Source organism: Sphaerodactylus townsendi, linkage group LG16, assembly GCF_021028975.2.
Source record: "Sphaerodactylus townsendi isolate TG3544 linkage group LG16, MPM_Stown_v2.3, whole genome shotgun sequence".
In the NCBI taxonomy this organism is placed as follows: domain Eukaryota; kingdom Metazoa; phylum Chordata; class Lepidosauria; order Squamata; family Sphaerodactylidae; genus Sphaerodactylus; species Sphaerodactylus townsendi.
Genome location: NC_059440.1, coordinates 2,043,708 through 2,049,707, shown reverse-complemented (window position 1 = coordinate 2,049,707; position 6,000 = coordinate 2,043,708). Strand labels below are relative to the sequence as shown.

Here is a 6,000-nt window from a genome sequence, read left to right as displayed (position 1 = left end):
CCAGGCAGAGTAGGTTGGAAAGCCCCTCAGCCCGCCCCACCCCCTTCTCACAAATAACTTATCGGCTACGATTCAAAATATCTGCTGACTCCTCCAATCTGCCCAGCAGACTGGGCTGCGCTCCGTGACTCTCCTGCTCCAGTCTGGGATGTCTGTCTTTGAAAACCCTGGGTTGCCACTTGCGGCCGTTCTCTTTCGTTCTTTTTTTCTTTTTAAGTTGAAAACCCTGAACGCCTGGGTTTAAAAGGAGACTAATGACAGCTTCTAAAATCCTCTAAGTTCGGGGAAGAGATTACTGTGGCAACAATGCAGTGTTTATGGAGTTGGGCAACAGCTAAAACGCCAGCCAGCGCGAAAAGCAGCCAGCCGGTCATGCTGCAGAGCGTGCGAGGCCTTCTCTGTCCGGAGGTTGGGGGTTCTCAGGTAGGTAAGGGGATCATCACCACTGCTGGGAGGCTTCTGCAACTGAAGTAAATATATTCTAGACAAAATTGGGGGGTGGGGAGCAGCCAGGGATCTGGATGCCTCTCACCGAATTTGCAGAGAGCCCAAAGCACAAGACTGTTGTAGTGTGTGAGGTTTAGGATAAAGGGGGGTGGGTGGGTTTGATTACAGTTGGAGCATGAAGGGCTAGAAGAGGATGCCGCAGGATGGCAGGATTCTGTCTTGCGTAGGATGTGGCTGCAGGTGTCATTTTTAGATGTCGCCTAAGTGTAGGAAACAAACCCTGCTGGCAACCAAGCATAGCAAAGCGTTCGTATCGTTCCTCCTAGCTGTGCTACTTCGTTAGAGACAGGGACCATTTTTAATGGGGGAATGTGTTTTTTTTAAAAACCCCAGCCTGCTGCACCTGCCATCTGCAAGTATACTGTCATCCTTCTAACATCTTAATGTATGTAATGTACAGCCTTTCCCCCCCATCTGTAATTCTAATGGTGAACTTGTCTGTGGGCTGTTACTCTATGAAGAAAAGTACATAAATCCCTGTGTAAAGTAGCATGGCAGAAGGGAAGGTCTTTTCCCTGACGTGCTAATTTTCTGTGTTAGGAAAACTTTGTTTTGTTTTGCTTGCGGGAGCATTCCATCATGTGACTCCCCCCGCAGTCCCAAATACTGCATAGCAAACCAAGTTTGATCAAGTTCAATTTTAATTTCTTTTTTGCAAACTTTTACAAAATTTAAAATGCTGTAAAACTGGGTTGTAGTCAACTATTGTTAAAAGTTACATTTTAGTAACAATTTAAATCTCAAGGGGTGTGTCCCTCTACACCTGTGGTGGCGAACCTGCTGGCAGGGGCTGATGGGAATTGTAGTCCATAACATCTGGAGTGCCAAAGGTTTGCCACCACTGCTCTACACCACAGGATCTTGTTTGAATACTACACATATTACATTTTTTTAAAAAATTAACATTCAGCATTCACTTTTCCCAAATCAGTTTTGGCTTTTCATTAAACTCCGTGTGCGGAGGCATTCGTTGATCATCGTTTTGGTCTGGTATGAGCCATTTGTGTGGATTCATCATGTAGTCTGAATGTTTTCTGTGCCAGTGGGAGCCGCATTGAAAGGAAGGGGTGAAGGTGGAAACCTTGGGGTTATACCTGTAAGTTGGGTTATGAGGTGGGCTACAGGTGTGATAGACCCATCTGGAGAGCTGATGTGGCTATAGTCATTGCTTACTTATTTCATTCATACATACATACATAAGCCTTTATTGGCATAGTCAGAAAGAGTTACATAAATCGGGAACAATTGCATGAATACATAATAGATAAAAGGCCCCATGGGGAGCACAACAAATACATTCTACTGCAAACTCTCAGCTATCTCCGCAATGAAATTGGCGATCTCTTCACAAAGACCGGGGTCCGAGTTGTTTAACAATAGAGATAACCTAGTCTGATCAGGCAGCCCAGATTGGAAATAAAAATGTAAGTTGGTATATTTAGATCTGATGTTATCGAATCTGGTGCAGTTCAAGAGTTGGTGAGTCAGGGTTTCAACCACTTTAAATTTGCAACTGCATAACCTTGCGGATTTATCTAAATTGCTGAACCTACCCTTTAATAGGGCAGAGGGCATAACATTAAAACGCGCAATGGTAAGGGCTCTCCTTGCGCGTGGGTTCGTTAAGGTATCTCCATACCTTATTTCATTCCAGTTACATGTCACCCTTCCTTTTGTGGGCTCGGGGAGGTTTCCAACATTTAAATACAGAGTTTAAAAATATTATATCCCAGTCCCATAAAAGCCTCCAATGTTGATGAAAACACAAACCATTAAAATGCAACGTTAAAAAAACCCCTGAAAGTGAGAGGGAGGCTGTTAAGATGGAACAGCCAGAGCTGCCTCATCCGTAAGCCTGGTAGAACAGCTCTGTCCTGCAGGCCCTGCAGAATCGTGTCCTGTCCCGTCAGGCCTGGTTCTCATCAGGCAGACCGTTCCAGCAGGTAGGGGCCGGGGCCAAAAATACTCTGGCTTTGGCCTAGGCCAGCTGGGCAGCTTTTGGGACAGGGATCCCCAGTAAGTTGTTGTTTGCTGATCGCAGCCCCATTCAGGGGACATACGGGGGGAGGCAGTCCCGCAAACCATTTAGGGTTTTGAAGATAAGCACCAAAACTTTGAACCTGATTTGGTACTCCACCTGAAGCCAACGTAGCTGGCAGAGCACAGGTTGAATATATGCCCATCACATGGTCCCGGTAAGGACCCGCGCTGCTGCATTTTGCACCAGCTGGAAATTCTGGAGCAGGTACAAGGGTAGCCACGTGTAGAGTGAGTTGCAGTTGTCTAATCTAGAGGTGACCATTACATGGATCATTGCAGGTTGGTTTGGACCGGGTAGGGTGCCAGCAGTCTTGACTGACCAGGTTGAACGCTGCTGTCAGATCCAGCAGCAGCAGCAGCGCTGACCTGCCTCAGTCCAGGGACCTCTGGAGAGGGTGTACCACCCTCATAGTTGATCTGCTCAGTATATAATAGCATATGTCCTGTTTTTTCAGAGTGTTCTTCCAGCACCACCTGAATGTGAAACATCACACATTCTTACACTCATGCTGACTTTAAAAACTAATTTGCAGATCCTCAGATCCCCCTTTTCAGTGTAATTAGCTTTTTTCTGTTAATTACTTGGTTGCGGTGTACGAAATCTTACAGTGATGAGTTTGTGTGTGCAGGAGGGGGAGGGGGAATCCACTTGACACACAACATGTGGAGCGGGCAAAAGGACCAGACTGAATGTGGCCCCTTGGTGTGCGAGGCCTTGCAAGCACCTGGATGGGTGTGGAAGGGCGAAGGTGAGTTGCATCTACCACCTCCACTCTTAGCAGTAGAAATTTTGGGGAGGGAGCTAAACCTTGACAGTAACAATTAAAAACACAATTCCAGGTTTTTTTTAAATGGCACCCCCAACAGCTCTCCAAAAGGCTAAAATTAAGGCAGTATTTCGGGGCCCTGATTTCCCCATGGGACAGGCAGGAAAAAATTAGGGCCAGCTGAAATCCATGGATATTGTACCTGATTAAATCGAGGAAGTTGAAAAAGTAGGCTCTAGTAGTGAGATTTTTCTGTAGTCACAGAAAGACTGAATTTGGAGTTTCCCCTGGGGGGACACAAGAGTGGGAAGGCAGAATTGTTTCCGATGCTTCTGCTATGCATATTTTGGCATTGTGTTGAAACTGTGTGTTCTTCTTAGGTGTTGGTTCTAACTTGCTGCAAGATGCTTGTGACGTCTGCCCTTGTCCCTTTCCTTGATTTTGACGAGATAAAGCAGGGTGGAAATATTTTGTGTCAAAAGAAGAGTAAGAATTGTATTTTAAGATTTCCTATGTTTTCTCCTTGCTGATTGATTGTTGATTGAATATTGTGAGTGGGGTGGGGGTGGGGTGGAGTAGGTCTAAAATAAAATAAAGTATCTATTGGAGATTTCTTGTTAAAAATAAAAACCAAACCATTCCTGAAGGAAAGCACCTCTCCCTCCTTTTGCTTTCCTACTTGCTTTTTTGTGGCAGATTTCAAACTAGTTTTGAGAGCTGCTTCTCTTCAAGACATGTTGGAGCTCGCCCGGCTCTTCCGGAGCAGAGGTTCCAGTCAATCAAGTTCAGCAGTCTGTTTTTAGCATTCCGTAGCTGGGAGCTCTTTTGGTGAGGTCGCGTCCCACAAGCGGACATCGGTGGTTGGCAAAGCACTCCAGCAATGCTTGGATTTTCTGGAAAGTCTTGAGAGTGCCTCAAGCTGGTGGATTCTTTGGTTGCTCCTCCTTGTTTATTTGTGGGAGAGTTTACATTGCGTCCAAGTAAGTGCTTGGTTTTAGTCCTGTTTTGTTCACAGCATTTTGTATATTGCCTTTCATAATGGAAGCAATGCCATTGGATTAGAAAAACAAACAGATCTGAACTCCTCCATGAGCTAGTCTGGGGTTGACGTGCCAACGGGTTCCACTGCATCTCTACTCCGGAAGGCCGTCTTGGCACCTGGGCCCAGTTCTGGGACGTGTGAAATGCGGGTTCCTGGGAGCAGGCCTTATTTTGTGACTTCTTGGGCACCCAACATTGTGGGCTGAGGCTGGGTGAGGGTATTGCAGTAAAGAAAAATTGACAGATAGAACTGAAACATCTACTTTTAAAAGGAAGACAGTTTCAGAGGGTAGCCGGGTCAATCTGAACACCTACATTTTAGTCCTTAGAGACTAACAAGATCTTCAGGGTATGAAATTTCAAGAGTCAAAACTCCCGTTGGCCTTTTAAACTAAAGTATTTGTCAGTGAGTTTTTATGTCCCCAGAATTGGAGTTTCGCCACCCAGTTTAACTACATCCCAGTAATGATTCTATTAAACATTATGAAGCAAGAAGAAGAAGAAGAAGAAGAAGAAGAAGAAGAGGAGGAGGAGGAGGAGGAGGAGGAGGAGGAGGAGGAGGAGGAGGAGGAGGAGGAGGAGTTTGGATTTATATACCCCCTTTCTCTCCTGCAGGAGACTCAAAGGGGCTGACAATCTCCTTGCCCTTCCCCCCTCACAACAAACACCTTGTGAGGTAGGTGGGGCTGAGAGAGCTCCGAGAAGCTGTGACTAGCCCAAGGTCACCCAGCTGGCGTGTGTGGGAGTGTACAGGCTAATCTGAATTCCCCAGATTCCCCAACTCCACAGCTCAAGCGGCAGAGCTGGGAATCAAACCTGGTTCCTCCAGATTAGATCCACGAGCTCTTAACCTCCTACGCCACTGCTGCTCCTGGAACTTTAAACCTATGCTTTCCAATAACAGAATAATGAGAGCTACTCCATTTGAAAGAAATGGTTGGTATGATTCGGAATGCAAAACAATGAAAAAATGGACCTCTTGCATGAGACAGGTGAGACGTAATGATGACATGCCCTGATGCCTCTGCTTTTACATTCATGATCACAATATAAGAATCTTCTAAAACAAAAGAAAATTAATAATGCAAAAAGTCTATGGAATGAACTGGAAACAGCAGTCAATACAAAGAATGAATCCCACTTCCAAGAACTCGTTCATAGTGGTTCAAGTAGCTCTCATGATCAATTGGAAGCTCAAATCCCAGGTAGAGTATGGTTTGAACATTTCAGTAAGGTTTTTGGTTTATTTTCATCTCCATTGACTTCAACCCCTACACAGTTTAGCTTTTGCGACACTTTAGGAGGTCTCTCGCTTTGGTCTCCAGTGTTGGAGAGTGAGATCGGAGTATAATAAAGGCTTTCCCCACAGGGAAAACTCCTGGAGAAGACTTGATTTCATCAGAATTATTTAAAACTTTTTTCAGAATGGTGGATCCCAGGGTTAGCAAGGCTTTTTCTCAAATAAATGATTCGGGTGGATGGAAACTGAGCATCGTCATCCCCATTTATAAAAAAGGGGGCTAGAACAGATCCCCACAATTGCAGATCAATTAGCCTGTTAGATAGTTCAGCTAAATTATATAGCAAGTATTTATTGAACAAGTTAGTAGACTGGACGAATGAGAACCAGGAGATCCATCCTCAA

At 45.1% G+C, this 6,000-nt stretch overlaps 1 protein-coding gene across 1 annotated transcript in view; it reads left to right on the top strand.

Annotated features, from left to right (window-relative positions):
- The first annotated feature begins 4,166 nt into the window (after positions 1–4,166).
- KSR1 (kinase suppressor of ras 1) overlaps positions 4,167–6,000 on the top strand; it is a 71,774-nt gene continuing 69,940 nt past the window's right edge. The window contains exon 1 of the mRNA XM_048519538.1: positions 4,167–4,294. The gene's annotated coding sequence lies outside the window, so the exon portion shown is untranslated. The remainder of the gene's footprint in view (positions 4,295–6,000) is intronic.